General features: G+C 44.8%; 1 long non-coding RNA gene across 4 annotated transcripts in view; it reads right to left on the bottom strand.

The window, feature by feature from the left end:
• Positions 1–15419, bottom strand: part of LOC123377738 — a 135786-nt gene extending 120367 nt beyond the window's left edge. For 3 of the 4 annotated variants that reach the window (XR_006582301.1, XR_006582302.1, XR_006582299.1), the window contains exons 1-2: positions 15052–15419; positions 11841–11918 (exon numbers count right to left, since the gene is read on the bottom strand). This is a non-coding gene — a long non-coding RNA (uncharacterized LOC123377738). Of the gene's footprint in view, positions 1–10999; positions 11192–11840; positions 11919–15051 lie in introns of those variants that run through there. The other variant, XR_006582300.1, reaches the window with a different exon arrangement.
• Positions 15420–16074: the final 655 nt, after the last annotated feature.

The following is a 16074-nucleotide window of genomic DNA, read 5'->3' as shown; positions in this document are numbered from 1 at the left end:
TCTGAAGTGCCTCCCATCTGGGACCTCAACACTGTTGACCAATGTGAAGGGCTGGTCTCTTGTGCAGGGTGCGCTTGTAAGGGCCCTGCCTTGTATGGGTGCAACAGAAGTGGAAGAGGACTCAAGAAGTCTTTTTTCCCCCACTTGATACATTTGTGCAATAGTCTGGCTTCGTATGGATCTAAGCACTGCCCTGAGCCTCATGTGCGTGAGGAGGAGGAACTGGGAAATGTGACTGTGGCATTCCATGTACCCCAGTCATCGGCCCACACCCTAGCTTCCTGCGGTTTGCAATAGGCAATGGGAACCTAGGCACACCTTGCTGCAGCTTATAATAGCTGTTAGGAGTGGTAGGTAATGCGGTGTCCCTGGGCCTTTTTGCATGCTCAGACAGGATGACACAGGGACCCTATGCTCAGTGTTACCACCATGGTCTTCCTGGCCCCAGCACACCTCACACTGGTAAAGCTAGGCTTTTCCCTAAATAGTTAAGTCTCACAATGCTGTTATGAGAGGAAACTGGCAAAAAAAGGCTGACTGAATGGTCTCAGCTTCACCTTTGAAATGCTTCCGCTCCTTAGAATCAGAGGTTCAAATCCTATCCTGCTTATTGCGCTTCTACAACCTCTTCAGGCCTTGCAATTAATTGTGTGTGAAAAATTAAGGTCATCTCTGCTCCACCTGGGCATCAAAGAGACCACTGTTATTTTTGAAAGAGTAGTTTGGCCTGGTGTCCCTGGGCAAAACATCCCTTTCTCTGCATTATTGTGCTGTGTGCTGGTTAGTTTCTATCCCAGTGGTATGTAAAGAGTTGCAAAGCACTTTGGGATCTCTTGGTATGAAAGGCTTTACAGCATGTTAATGTGTAGTAATATTTTACAAGGGCACACAGGAATGGATCTTGGTCACCCTGATTCCGAACCCCTTGCTTTAACCACTAGAGGATATTCCCTTTCTACTTTTTCCATTACTTAAAGGATGGCACCATATCCAGTGTATGCTTGTTCCCATTCCCAGAAACTCCATCTCCTTAGATATGGTATTTCTGGCTAATGACATTTTGGTGCCATAGATTAAAGGGGGATAGATGATGGCAGCAGTCATTTTATTACCCACACAAGCTCATCAATAAGGCGCTGAAGCCTGACTATGCAAATGTCACAGAGCCATAAATATCCTATGTATTTTAGAGTGGTCATTTCAAATTAGTACTTGAATCAAATACCCTACTTAGCTTAATTAGAGACATGACAAAAGTGTGATTGAGCACATGCAAATCGAATATGCCCGATCTCTGGAATCTAGTGCTGCCATCATCAAAAGAACAACAGCAGCAGCAGCAGCAAAGGAAATACGCCTGCATCCAAGGCTGATATAAACGGGTCTTATGACTCCACATGATAAAAATTGACCCCGTCAAGCTGCAATAAGGAACTCTAAGTTTGAAGCTGAAAGGTTACAATGAGAAATGCACTACTGAGACAAGGAAAGGGAGGGATACACTCAGTTTAGGAAATAACATTTTGCAGAATTAATTCAGTCTTACAGACATCTATTCGAAGCTGGTGACACCAGGGTTAAAAACCACCATGTGGTTTTGCACAGCTGCCACGGAAGGCAAAATACGTATGCATTTGGAAAGGTTACTTTTAAGGAAAAAAAGCAGACAGGCACAGATAGCATAGAATAAACATCAATAAATGTTTTGCTTCAGTTTTACATGGTTCATTTTTATAGATCAATTTAGCCAAGCGCTGCGTGGATTTCATTGTGAATGAAATGAATCAGTGATATTGCTTCCATGGAAACCCACCTGGCTGTGATTGGCTGAGCAGTATCCAGGCTCTTGAACAATACCACCGAAAGTACGAGTACTGTTAATATTTAACACAGTGCAGGGACGTGGTAAAACCTAGCAACCCCATGACAGTTGTTATGCAATTCTCCATGAATAGCTCAAAGGGACTCAGAACTGTCTTTACATTTTCTCACCCTCTAAATTTCTACACAAGTTTTTCTCCTTCTTTGTTAATAAACCTTTAAAATAGGGGGAAACAAATAAATTGGATGTTACATAAAACAGACTTAGAGCCAAATCATACTCTTGCTCCTTTGAAAGTGTTATGGGACCAGTTTCCAAAGCTAAGAAGAGCCATGTGAAAGGATAATATTATTTTGTTCTCATTTCTGCTGTTTTACTGCTTATTGAAGGAATAGATTCACTCAGTCCAAGAGCAGGTAATCTATTAATGAGCCTTTAAGATAGTGGGCCCTATCTCTGACTGTAGTGATTAAATAATAGGGGGCTAATAATCCACAAAAAAGCAGGACTATGTGTTGTCATGGTTACCCAAAGGAAACTAGTTTTTTAAAAGACACATGTCCAGATTCAAACTCCGCCCCTGTTTTCTCAACAAATAGGAGCGCAGCCGGCCCGATTCTGCTCTCATTTGCAATGGTGGAACACTGTTGAAGGCAATGGGCCCAATCATAGGCACCGACTCTATGGGTGCTCTGGGGCTGAAGCACCCACGGAGAAAAAATAGTGGGTGCTCAGCACCCACCGGCAGCCCCACGGATCAGCACCGCCCACCAATGGCCTGGCTGATCAGCTCCTCCCTCCCGGGGGCCCCCCGCCTGCTGTGATCAGCTGTTCAGCAGCATGTAGGACGTGCGGGGGGCAGGGGGAGGAGCGGAGGCAGGAAGAGGTGGGGGAGGGGTGGGAAGAGGGGAACGGGGGTGGAGTGGGAGCAGGAAGAGGCAGGGTAGGGTGGGGGCTTAGGGGGAAGTGGTGGAGTGGGGGCCGCGCCTGGGGTAGAGCAGAGGTCGAGCATCTCCCGGGATCTGAGTAAGTCGGCGCCTATGGGCCCAGTTCTCCCGTCCACCTGAGATGCACTCAAGACAGGTGTGGAGTGGAGTGTGAAAAGGTGACACTGAGCTCCTCTGATGTTCTGGGCATGGCTCTATTCCCTTACTTCCCCGCCTGCCCCCGCTCAGAGCCTACCTACAATGGGAGCCAGGCTAGAGCCATTTCGCTACCTGTTGGGAAGCCCCTTTATGCTCACAGTGTTCCTCAGAAGACAGCTGCTGTCTCTACGTCCCCTTTCCACGCCCCGAACACCATAAAAGCCTCTTGGCGAAGCAGAGGATCAGGGCCACGGAGTGACACCAGTGTAAAGACGGAAGATCAGAATCAAGCCCAACATGTTTGCAAAAACAGCATTAACACGAGCCCGTATACCAGATGCTTATGACCCCCTGCACTGCCTCTCATACAGACATGAGCTAGCCTAAGTGCCTGATCCAGCGAGGCACTGAGCATCCCAAACTCCCATTGAAGTCGATGGAGGTTGAGGGCGCTGGGCAGCCTCCAGAAGGCAGTCGACACTTCGAAGAGCAGGCCTTAAACCACCTAGGCCACACAACCCTGACACCAGACCCTGCTTTTGGAATGGTTCCTTGGAGCTCCAGTCACGGCGGAGCTCTGGCATGTGATATCTTTCAGAGAAAGGATGGTTTTATGGTTAAGGCACTAGACTAGGAGCCAGGGGCTCACCTCCTGATTCTGCAACAGGATTCCCATGTGACCATGGCCACTTAGTGGCTGATTCTGCAAGGTGCTTAAGTGGTTTGCTGGCTCCAGGCATCTTTCTGTGCCTCAGTTCCCCATCTGTGAAATGGAGCTACTACTTCCCTCTCTCCCAGACTGACTGATGGCTGTGAGAGGCTCAGATACTATAATGATGGGGACCATATAAGTACCTACATACAGTAGACAAAAAAACCCCCAAAAAACCTCCTCTCACAGCTGCCACCTGTTGTTCTTACATAGGAGAGGTGGCCCTTCCTTGGCTCTGATCTGAAATTATTGGAAGGTCCTAGAATATGGTTATTTATGTTGTCTGGATTTTTTTAAGTTAGTCACCCTGGAAAAATAAACCATAAATCAACTGAAAGCCTGAGCTAGTTTGCTAATCTGAAAAGCAGGCTTTGCACCAGGGAATGCATCCTTAGACCACAAAAGCAACAGGGATTAAAAATAGGGTACTTTGTCTTGTGCTGGATAATTCAGCAGAAAGCTCCAGTCACACAAAGCCTATATACGGATGCTGGGATAATGCATTCCTCATCCCCTTCCCCACTAGGCTTCAGCTCTGCCTTGAACACATTGTATAGCACCAGGTAAGTGGTGCAATGCAGGTCACTCCATTTTCCATGGAGGTTAATGTGATGAATGTACAAACTCCAGTCAGATGTTGGGAAGGAAAAGGCCAACCCTCCCTCCTCTCTGGCTTTAGGAAGGGCTTCTGGTAGCGGAATTAAGTCCACTCCACTCACAATTAAAGGGCTGTGCTTTGGCACTTGAGGGGAAACTGGCAGTGAGATTCAAGGGGGAAGGTGTTCTAGGAAGCAGAGAGCCAAAAGGGGAAGAAAATAGACTGATTGATTCCTTTTCCTTCCATCCCTCATGCATCTGGCTGAAGGAGGCACACTTTCAGGGTTTGATTAGGGAAACACTATTGTTTTTGGCCCTTGAAGGAGAGAGGACATTCTATAGATTCACTTCAGTCAGATGCTACAACAAAGCCCATGACGAAGATATTAGAACTCCACCTAGGTTTGCAGCACCCTTTCCTTGTCCTATCACTTACAACATACTCATAGCAAAAGTGACCTCATTTTACAGGGTGACTTTCTCAATGGTACCCATGGTAGAAGCTGTTTGCATTCTTCCATGGAGTTAGAGATCTTCTCCCTTCTTGGACCATGGGATCAAAGAGCAACTTTACTAAAGGAAAGAGGGATGGCAGAACACTACCCCTTACCTCTCCAGGCCATTTTCTAGAACAAGTCTTCATGCTCAGATGCCATTCTGGGACATGTGTGAATAGCATTACATGCAGAATGATCAAATCAAATCACCATCACTGAGGATTCCAAATCTGTCTCCAGTATTCTGTACAGCGTAAAAATGGTGATACACTTATTGCCTGGAGCACAGTAGCTGCCTTTTCCATGAAGCTATCCAAATTAGTCACTGGAATCAGTTCATCTCATCTGCGACAATAATGAGAATCTCCGGCCCATATGACAGACAGGAGGGAAATAGGCTGAAAGGCAGTATCACAGAGGGCTTTATAAGATTCAGTTTGTTTCTAGGCACACTATAGAACTGTACTTTATTTCCTGATTCCTTGGAATGAAAGTTCTCAAGCGGTCTTGTGGAGGGTGGGGAGAATAGCACTTTTTACAAGGCAGACACTGTTGATTATTCAATAACCTAAATCTTTAAGGGCCAAATTATAAAACTGTTTGTGCACAGCTTAAGTATCTAAGTGCACTTTTCCATGTAATGGAAATTGTAAGGTCAAGCACCCAAGCTGCAAACCCAACTCCATGCATGCTTAGAGTGTGCACCAGCGACCATGCCTGTCTGTGCATGCTCTTCGGTGGCAATTTTTTAAAATTGTCCCTAAATTCTAAACTGCAAAAAGGATAAAGTTGCCCATTTGAAAGAAACCCAAAGAGTTACAACACAAAACAGGTCGAAGAGATTTGACCATGAAGCAGTACTGAAAAACAGCAGGGGTTTTGTTAGCAGTTTCCAATACCTAATAGGTGACTAAGAAAGAAACTTCACCAGAAAGAAATGTTGGCATTGCTTCAAAAATGTTGATTTTTTAATCAGGGACCTTAAGCCCTTGTAAATCAAAAGCAGGATTTGCAATCTGTGGGATACCTGCACTCAGATGAGACAAAGGAAGCCAACTAGAAAACTAGCCAAGCCTGACAAGTTCATCAGACTCTTAACATTCCCAGGACTGTTAGAATGAATGTCTAAAGAAAGTATTTTTAATTAATGTTCTGGGATGCCCTCAAGAACCTCTTTCCTTATTTAAAAGTAAGAAAGGAACCATATCTATCAACACACACACACAAAGCCCCAAGCAGCCAGAAAAGTACCCTTTCCTTGTAATGCCTTTTATTGCAGTTCATTATTGAAGCCCTCAAGTGCACTATATCATCAGAGTAATAACAGTGATGCCATAATAAATAGAACTGGTTACAAGGCACTGTAAGCAGAGGGGAAATTAATCTATTTAATACACATGCAGGAAATGTGTGTGTTTGGGTGGGAGCAGAGATTTTGTAATTAAAGCTGAGAAAGGTGTCTTCCTTAGAATGAAACAAATGCCAGGGAAACTTTGTTTAGCTTTCAGACTCCAAAGTGAGTTAAGGGTAAAGGAAGCTGGTCTCCTTCTGTTTGTTAATGACCTGTGACATAATAAAAGCAGAAGGGACAAGTGCAAGAGGAACAGGCAAAGTTAGATTTTTATGTAATGGTAGTTCAGTCAGACCTGCCCTCGACGTGCAATGTTGCCAGACACCATGAAACCTGGCTGTTGTCTTTTCTGCAATGCAGCCCAACTGTTCTATAATTATCTGCAACCTCACCAGGTTTTCTTTTTTTTTTTTGATCATCTGTTTGATTTATAGGACCACATTTGGCCTTTTTTCTGGTCATGGATCATTTGCAAATAAATCCTGATTTCTGCAATGATCCTTGAGGTTTTTTTTATTAATATTCATTGAATAGTTTTATTCAAACAAATTAAGGCTGCTGGTCTGCTCAGATCACTGCCTATCATGCTGACCTATATTGTCTCATTGTTTAATTGTACTTTCTTGCCTGTCTGTATCCATCTGTTGGCTCTTGTCTTCGACTGTAAGTTCCTTGGGGCAGGGACCATCTTTTTATTCTACAGCACCAAGCACAACTAGGGCTCCTAGGCTCTACGGTAATTATTAGTAATTGTGTAAATGTCACCCTATCGTGTTTTGCAAAGAATTCATTGTTACTTATTCCTGGCATCTGACTGATCACCTAAATCAGATGTGTGATCTTCTGTTCTGTGATTGGATGATCGGAACTGTTAAAACAGAAAAATAACCAACAACAGTCCTGGTATAAATTTTAGAATGAATTATCATTCATTAATCTTTTGTGACTTCCAAACATTTTCACAAATAAACCAACAATCATATGAACAACTTGTAAACAAATTAATATGATCCCCACCCCAATTAAAAGCAAAGTGAACTCGCCACATTTATTCGTAAAAATATGTATCAGTCCCTCTTTGTTCCAGTCAGCCAGCTCTAGTAGCCAATAACTCATTGTTCTCAAATAGGATTAGCAGTACTCAGATGTGACTGAATGGTTAACGATTATCAAGAATAAAAACTTATGTTTCATCACAAACTCATAGTAATTTCCATTTTCCTCACAGGGCAGTGTCAGTGTTCTGCATATAAGCCCAGTCTCGTTCTTGATATTTTAAATAAAGAAGTATGGTAAATTTCAGGCCCTTTAGCAAGCCACTTAATTATCTTATTCTTAGAAGATCCTTTACCACTGTCTCTCAAGAAGACAATATAGGCTGGTTAGATATGAACGTCTCATTTGGTTAGCTGGAAAACAACCATGCTTTGTTTGAAGAGTGCATTGGAAGTTAGAACATCATTAAATTGAATGGATATATTGCAGCTTCTGGCTCAAGTGACACATTTCTCAAATATTGACATTCAGGGATGATACATGGACACTACATTACAATTATTTCACCTCCTGCGAGAGGATGAGAGACCAGACAACATGTAGCAGATGTATAGTCATATTGCTTAGTGGAAGGCATTTGGATTATATGGTGATGAGTGTGGTATAAGAAACTATACAGAACAGAATAAGCTTTCTCAAGTTCTCTTGACTGGCACCCTTGAAAGATAGGGAATAATGCATGATGAGAGAGAAAATATATCAATCAGTGACATACTTTCAAAATAAAGATTCTACTACATCCGCAATGTAATGCATGGCCAATTGATGTTAACAGAATTGTGTTTGCTTACAGGTTATATTTGGCCCACAGTGATTTAACTAAAGCCTCCTTCAATTAACACTCCAGCTAGCCCAACCATTATTTAGACCTATTCTTCCGCTATGACAGGTGATGAAAATGAAGAGTTCTGTAGTCAATTGTGGTTAATTGTGAATGTAGTCTCCAAACATGATATGGTGGTGATGATCATAAAGTAATCACAGATTCAATACCAAGAGACAGTGCAGCATTACACTGGGAGCACAGGTTATTAATTGAAATGGAAGAACCTGGATGGGCCAACATGGCTTACTAAAGATTAAAGCACATGGTTGTAGACAGACCCATTAAGCTCTGCACAGATAATTTGTAAGCTCTTGAAAATATTTTGTTTCAACTTAATAGAGAACTCTAGCAGTGAAGTTTATCCAGACACAACAACAAAATTGACTATGCCGAGGTTCAAAAACAAAGGGGAATTACTGTCTTCAAGTTTAAACTCCTTCCAGGTTGTGATGTTAGGTGACCAGTTATTGTTCCAAAGTTAAAATTTTACCTTGACTGACTGAAATACTTCGGTCAGTTACTATATAGTGATGTCAGCTGTCTATAATTGTTACATCAATCTGGTCAACACCAGGGAGAAGGACAAACTTGATAGAAGCTACTAGATTCCCAATCTCATCACAATTTATTTGCAAAAAGAAATTAGCTGCTTTCTATCAGTTGTTTAGTTGGTGTTTGAGCAGGAGATTGGACTAGATGATCTCCTGAGGTCTCTTTCAACCCTAATATTCTATGATTCAAGGCCTACCATTGAGATGAAAACATACCAGAACAAGAAGTCAGGGACTTCTGAAGAAATGTTGAAGCCTGCAGAAAAGCATAGATCAGTTGACACAGGGAGAAACCAAAGCATGGAAATCAATATGTTAAAATAAATAGATATTTAGAAAGGCTGGTAGACATAGGAAATGTATGCTGATGAGAACAGCAAAGAACTCAATGACAAGTGGAAATTTACCATTTATTAAATAACATCAGAGAGTCCACAACAGATTACAAAGGTAATGACAACTTGCAAGGGAAATTGTGATGATACAGCTCTGAGAGAGAGATATGATTAAGGAAAAGAGGAGAATCCAAAGACCTTCTGTCATAAAGAAAGGTGACTATAACAGGGTTCAAGAAAGAAGTAGATAAATTCATGGAGGATAGGTCCATCAGTGGTTATAAGCCAGGATGGGCAGGGATGGTGTCCCTAACCTCTGTTTGAGACAAGGAATGGATCATTTGATGATTAGCTGTTCTGTTCATTCCCTTTGGGGCACCTAGAATTGGCTGCTGTTGGAAGACGGGATAGTGGACCTTTGGTCTGAACCAGTATGGCCACTTTTATGTTCTTATGATGTAATATCCAATCCCACTGTTATGGAAAACACCCCGACTGGTGTTGAACTGTCACCTCTGCTAAAGGGCATTGAAACAGAAAATAATGTAGTAAACTCAAGCTGAAGAGAGACATTTTCTTGATGTGATACTATATCTATCAAACATAAATGAGAGCCATTGATACACTGTGTTACTGTCCCGTTGCTTTGTCATGCAGTGTAGAAATGGCAAGAAAAATAACAATAGGATTATTATCACTATTTGCATTCCATGAGTGTAGGCCTCAGCTGAGATCAGGGCCCCAATGCGCCAGGTGCTATACAAACACGACTAGGGTTGGTTATTGCTAAAAACTAAATTTAAGAGTAAAGCACTTATAATTAGTACCTCAGTAAGACACAGCTTGGTAGCATTATTATATGCTAAGCTCTGGTCACGTCTCTGCACTGCGTGATGCTCACAAATACAATTCAAGGCATTTACAGCTTAAAAGGCAAACACAGACAAGACAAGACACACTAGTAGACCTAGAATAAGTGGTACCTTAGAATGTGTGTGTGACAGGTTCCCCCCCAGGGTGCCACCTGGAACTGCCGTACTACTGAGCCCACCTGACTCACCACCCTTTACACTATACTGCTGTGACAGTCTCTCAACCCCCCTCCAGCACACATACAGGTAGGGACACACCCAGCTGCAGCTACACACACATGCTGAAATCAGCTCTGCATGGGAAGGCTCAGCTAAGGCACCTCCCAGTTCCTAATGCACGCACCCCCTTTTAGGGTGTAAACCCAAATTATACCATCTTGCTCTGCACAGGGGACTGTATAGTGTAAACTCATGAACTTTGCCCCCTCCCTCAATGTGGAGGAAAATATGCAACAGCTTCCTGCCCCCCAGTTATGATTTCCACACACTGGTTTTAGACACAACAAAAACAAGTTTATTAACTACAAAAGATAGATTTTAAATGATTATAAGGGATAACAAACAAATCAAAGCAGATTGCCTAGCAAATAAAACAAAAATGCAATCTAAGCTTAATATACTAAAGAAATTGGATATGAGTAGCAAATTCTCACCCTAATTGTTGGTTCAGGCAGTTTGCAGAGATTCTTGAGGGCAGGTTGCACTTGCTTGCCTCTTAAAACCCCAGATATTCCTTTCACAGGCTAGAAATCCCTCTAGCCTGGGTTCAGCCTTTCCCCCCAGTTCAGTCCTTGTTCCTCAGGTGTTTCCAAGAGTCTCCTTTGTTTGGGGAGCCAGTGAAGAACCATGCTGATGTCATCCCCCTGCCTTAAATAGCTTTTGCATATAGTGGGAACCCTTTGTCTCCAAGCTTGGTTCCCACACCTTTCAGTGGAAAAACACTGGTATTCTATGATGGAGTCCAGTACCAGGTGACTTGGTCACATGCCCCTATAGGGAAACAGCAACCATGACTCGGAGGCTGTTTGTAGCATCTTCCCGGGTAGGAGATTAGCATCTTCTAAGACTTATTGTTCTCCCTAATGGCCCTTCCCAGCCAGCCATCTAGACTGATTGCATTCTGCCTAGTGGGTGTTCCCCAGGTGTAAACACATTTGTAATAGATGCATAGGCAATATTCTTAACTTCAGATACCAAAATGATACATGCATACAAATAAGATAATTATATTCAATGAATCATAACCTTTTCAATGATATCTTACATGACCTATCTTGCATAAAATACATCATAGTTATGCCATAATCATATCATAACAATATCTCTATGAAGAATATGGGGTGTAGTGTCACAGTGTTTTCTGTGGCTTTTTTCTTCTTCTTCTAGTCATCCATTTTCCCTTCTCTCTTTCACTCCCCTATAAATAGGGTGGAAAAGGCAAACAAATGGCATGGATTACTTTGTCGGGCTTCATTGAAGAGGTGAGTCTGGAATGAGAAGAGAAGGATCTTTTGCACTGGGATTGGAAGATTTCTTGCATGAGGGGCAGCATGGAAGAAAGCATGGAGCCTACAAAAGAAATGAAAGGTAACTGGGAAATATTAAGACCCTATAACTGAAAAATGAAATGTGAGCAGTGATGAATTATGCCATGAAAGAATTCTGCCACACACTTGTCTTCCCAGATGAGATGAGAACAAAATAAAAATTTGGATTAAGATATTTATAGTATGCACGAGACAGAGACCTTTAGAACAGAACCAGACGTAGCCTTAGAAACTGGATGGCATTTTTCCATTTCCTTCATTTAATTATAAATATGTAGTTAAGTGTTCAGATATATTCCACACTGGTTTGTCTCAGAGTATTGCTTTGGGTGGACACTGCCAGGTAGGTCATTTTGCTTGTGCCTAACCAATTTACTAATAAATCTGTGTGGAGCTGCCATCTTAGGGCCAATCAAGGAATTACAATACAATGCAGTATTAGGAAGGGATTGATCCTGCATTCCTTGCTTAGGAATGTAGGAGCAAGCCAGAGACTGTGTCTGGGCAAGGTTATATCATACTCAGAAACATCATTCTCCAAAAATGGCATTTCCAAAAACGGATTAGAAGCATCGGGTCAGATCCTTACCTGGTGTAAATAGCTCTATTGTCCTTCAGCGACCTGTAATGATTTTCATGTCTCAGCAGTAAGCCATAGTGCCCAAAGCTAAACAAGATAAAAAATGTGAAGGTTGATTTGGCATCTGTGCTGGTGTGTAAACCAATCAGCATGACGACTTTTTTTTCTATGCTTGCAAAACAGATATTACATGAGAGCATTTCTTCAATGATTTATACCAGGTATGAGTTTGGTTAAGTATATTATTATTAATTTGGCACTGACAGTTTGCTCATCAATAAGCACCACATAACTAAAGTCACGGTTTCCATCCCAAGAAGCTTGCAATCTAAAAAGATGTTTTTGCATAAATGATGAACTTGCTTTTCTGCAACAGTGGCTGCACCAAAAACAGCTGCAAGAGTTACACGTGGCCGAGTTGGGTGCACAGCAACGTACATCTTTAAAAATCTGACCTCCATGGGAACAGTACAAAATGTATCCAGTGTTGGTTTTGTATGTATCAGTGCAGGGAATTCTGTGCGCACACATGGATGCAGTGGCAAATATTGGGGGCTCATTTTAGGACAAGCTGTTTAGGTATGAGGCCCTCTGTGTTTCATTTTGATAAAAGATTTATAGGCCAAAAAAAATGACACAAGATTCAGCTCTTAGCAAGCTCACGTTAGACCCCATGTACAGCACTGGAAATTTTAACTTCATGCTTCATGCTGCATTCAGTGGCCATCAGATAAATTACAGCACAGCCGGTCCACATTGCAAAGGATAAGCCCAGTTCTAGACCTGTCAACTCTGAAGAACACTGCAGCACATATAATCTAGGTCCAGGACTCTTCAGAGCCCTCGGGGACAAAGTCAATAAAACACAGTGTAGTGAAGCTGACATTCCACATCGTGAAATTGTCATGATGCAATATTGTGACATCATAATGTACATATGTTATCATACAAACATCTCCACATCACCGTGCAGAATCTAGGTTGATGACATCACATATGCCCTAAATTTTTTCTGTCTTCAAGTCTTAACTTGCAGGTAACAAGACAGTTCCAATGGTGTCAGCCCTAACCCATTCACACTGACCTCACAAGCCACTGATTCTAACTGCAACCAGCCTTGTAGAGCAATGGCAAAGACCAGAATGATAATACATGGTTCTTTGAAATTCCTACTCATGGGGCAGTGAGTAAGTGGTAGATTTCTCCTCTCTCCCCCACTAGCATCACGTTTCACTCTCAGCCGCATTCTCCCTGGCAGCAGTTAGTTTGGAAAGCCTGGCCTACCTCCATAACCCACCCTTTCTTGCCTCTGTCTGGTGATTTAGATATCAGACAGGGGAGGCTGAGAGAACTTTTCCACACAGACTCCTGGCATTAGAAATCACAACAGAAAAGGTGGGGAATATGGCAATCCCTAAGGATAGGGGGAAATTTGCTAAAGGGTGTTTTTGGTTTCTAAGGGCCACATGTCCCTCTCCCTACTTGATGATGAAAATCCCCCTGCCCCCAGAGGATTGAAAGGGGTGTGTAAATCTTGTATAGAAATGTATTTTCTACTCTCCCGGGCCCTTGGCACTTTGAACGGCTGCAGCGTGGGTTTACTCAGAGTATGTGGGTTCTTTTTACTCAGTTGAGAGATTCCACCTTTCCGTTTTACTCCTGAAGTTTTCAAGGCCAGACTAGGGTGGCCGGGTGCCCGGTTTTCAACTGGAAAGTCCTGTCAAAAAGAGGACCTGACTGTGTCTGGTCAGATCGACTGATTGGACACCCAAAGTCTGATTGGTGCGGGCAGGGGAGGCTGGTAGGCTCTGGGTCATCACCTAAGTTCCCTCTAAGCTGCATGGCCACGCAGCAGCCTATTAAGCACCGCACAGACGCTCAGGGCTGCGGCGGGGAGAGATGCCTCTCCCCCAGCCCCGGACCTGCGGCAGCGGGGAGACGCGCCCCTCCCCTGGCCCAAACCCAGCCTGGCCCGGCCAGTACCGGGTTTATAATGGTGGCAGGCCCACGCTCAGAAGGGGCCTCGCTGGCCCGGCCTAGCACTTCACTTCACTTGCACTGCAGCCCAGTGGCCGCAGCGCTGGCTCCTCTCCTGTCCAGCCCCTCCCTGCGCTCCTCTAGGCCTGCCAGCACAGGCCTTCTCTCCGCTCCTCCTCCACCCGCTTGCTCATCTCAGCCACCAGCTGCCTGCCAGAGACAGGGCAGGGGCAGAAAGGAGTCCACAGTCGCTGCCGCTCCTCCGGGCCAGCAGTGACAGACGGGGAGCCCGAAACCACAGACCGTCACTGGCAGCCCGGACTACGGACAGACCTACCACAGCCAGGGGAGAGGTGCCCCTCCCCGGCCCCAACCTAACCCAGCCCAGCCTGGAGCTGCCACGGCCAGGGGAGAGGCACCTGTCCCACCGACCCAGCCCCAAAACTGCCGCATCAGGGAGAGGTGTCTCTTCCCCCCAGCTCAGGAGAGAGAGCTGGGGGGAGTCCTCTCTTCCCGCTGTCGCCCCAGAGCAGCCTGCACCCCAATCCCCTCATCCCCGGCCCCATCCCACAGCCAGCACCCCCAACCGGAGCCCTCACCCCTTCCCGCACCCAACCCTCTGCCCCAGCCCAGAACACCTCGTCCTCAGCTCCACCCCAGAGCCCGCACCCCCAGCCGGTGTCCTCACCCCCCTACACCCCAACCCTCTGCTCCAGCCCTGAGCCCCCTCCTACACGCCGAACCCCTTGGCCCCACCCCCGCCACATGAATTTTGTTATGTGCACCAATATGGAGGTGACGTGTCACACATCATCACCTCCATAATGGTGCACATAACAAAATTCATTCTGCACATGCATGGGAAAAATGAGAGGGAACCCTGGTCATCGCCTACTCAGCCAGGGCCACCTCCTACCTGCATCAGGCAGCTGCAGCTCCCAGTTCTAGCTCCGGAGGCGATTCCCTCCCAAACCAGGTGGGTTGGGAGGAGACGGAGAGGGGAAGAGCAGTTAGTGATGGGGGAGGAGAGAAGAGGAGCGAATGGAGGCGGGGCCTTGGGGAAGAGGTGGGGTAGGGGCGGGGCATCTGGAGGAAGAGGCGGGGCAGGGGAGGTTCTGGCACTGCTGGAGTGTCCGTTTTTTAAATATTACAAAGTTGGTAACCCTAGTCCAGATCCTTGTCCTCGGTGAAATGCAGATCGTGTGACATGTCTGCTGTCTTTATACAGGATTTTTAATAATACCTGGATCTGGGTTAATATTTCCTCTTCCCAAAACTGCTTTGGACACCAAAGGTTTTTATTTAGGTTTCAGCCATGGGTCCTCAGGTTGCAGCTAGTAGTCAGGCACAAGTACTCCTCGTTCTTTTTGCTGTTACACGGCTACCACTCTGAAACCTAGTCAGGCATTGAGCACTGGCTATGCAGAGAAAAATCCAAACCCATCAGAAGCACAGAGATAATCATTAATGTTGCAGTCAGAGTCTTTTGTATATTAGCCTGGTTTCTGAAAATATCTTCAACAGATGCTGGTAGGCCAATGAGCCTCCCACAGCTGCAACACTAGACAAATCCAGGAACTGTTGTTTATTCCCCTTTCACAGTCTGAGTCCTTGCGACATCGCCCACGGTGCTGTTGCTAGGCAGCAGGCAGTGTTCTGCAGCAAATGCTGGGGGATTGCGGGCGGGGGGGGGGGGGAGGAAGCCAGTTGGGGGCTGGGTACTGGAAAGTGCTGAGACAGAGTTTCCTCTCCTTGTCAGCCTCACAGCCTTCATGTTCCAGTCACATAATGAGCCAAAAAGCCAGCCCCTTCAGCTAGAAAAGGAAACAGTTGGATGCTGTGATTAAACAGAGCATCTGAATTTTATTTCATGGTGAAATTGCTACAGTTCTGATCTACTCTATGGGCATCGCAGCTTACCTCCAAGGCCGGGAAATCAAATGAGCACAGAATTGCCAAATTCACCAAACATCTGCAAAGAAAATGAATCTGTTCGCATTGGACCTGCTTTGCTTTCATGTTTCAGCCAATGCTGAGTCACATCCTCTCTCCCAAACAGCAACACACCGCAGGACAGAGGGGACTTACCCACTGCCTTGACCCCAAAGAAACCAGCATACTGGAGCCTGGTGCCACAGGGCACTGACCTAATGGGACTTTACCCTGCATATGGCAGAAGCTAACACTCCACAGACGGTTCTTTCCAATCAGACTGGGGAGTGGGCAAAAGGGGGTAGGGGCTGGATGCAGAGATCCCTCCAGCATG

Source organism: Mauremys mutica, chromosome 9 (assembly GCF_020497125.1).
Source record: "Mauremys mutica isolate MM-2020 ecotype Southern chromosome 9, ASM2049712v1, whole genome shotgun sequence".
Taxonomy (NCBI): domain Eukaryota; kingdom Metazoa; phylum Chordata; order Testudines; family Geoemydidae; genus Mauremys; species Mauremys mutica.
This window is presented reverse-complemented; position numbering and strand designations above follow the sequence as displayed.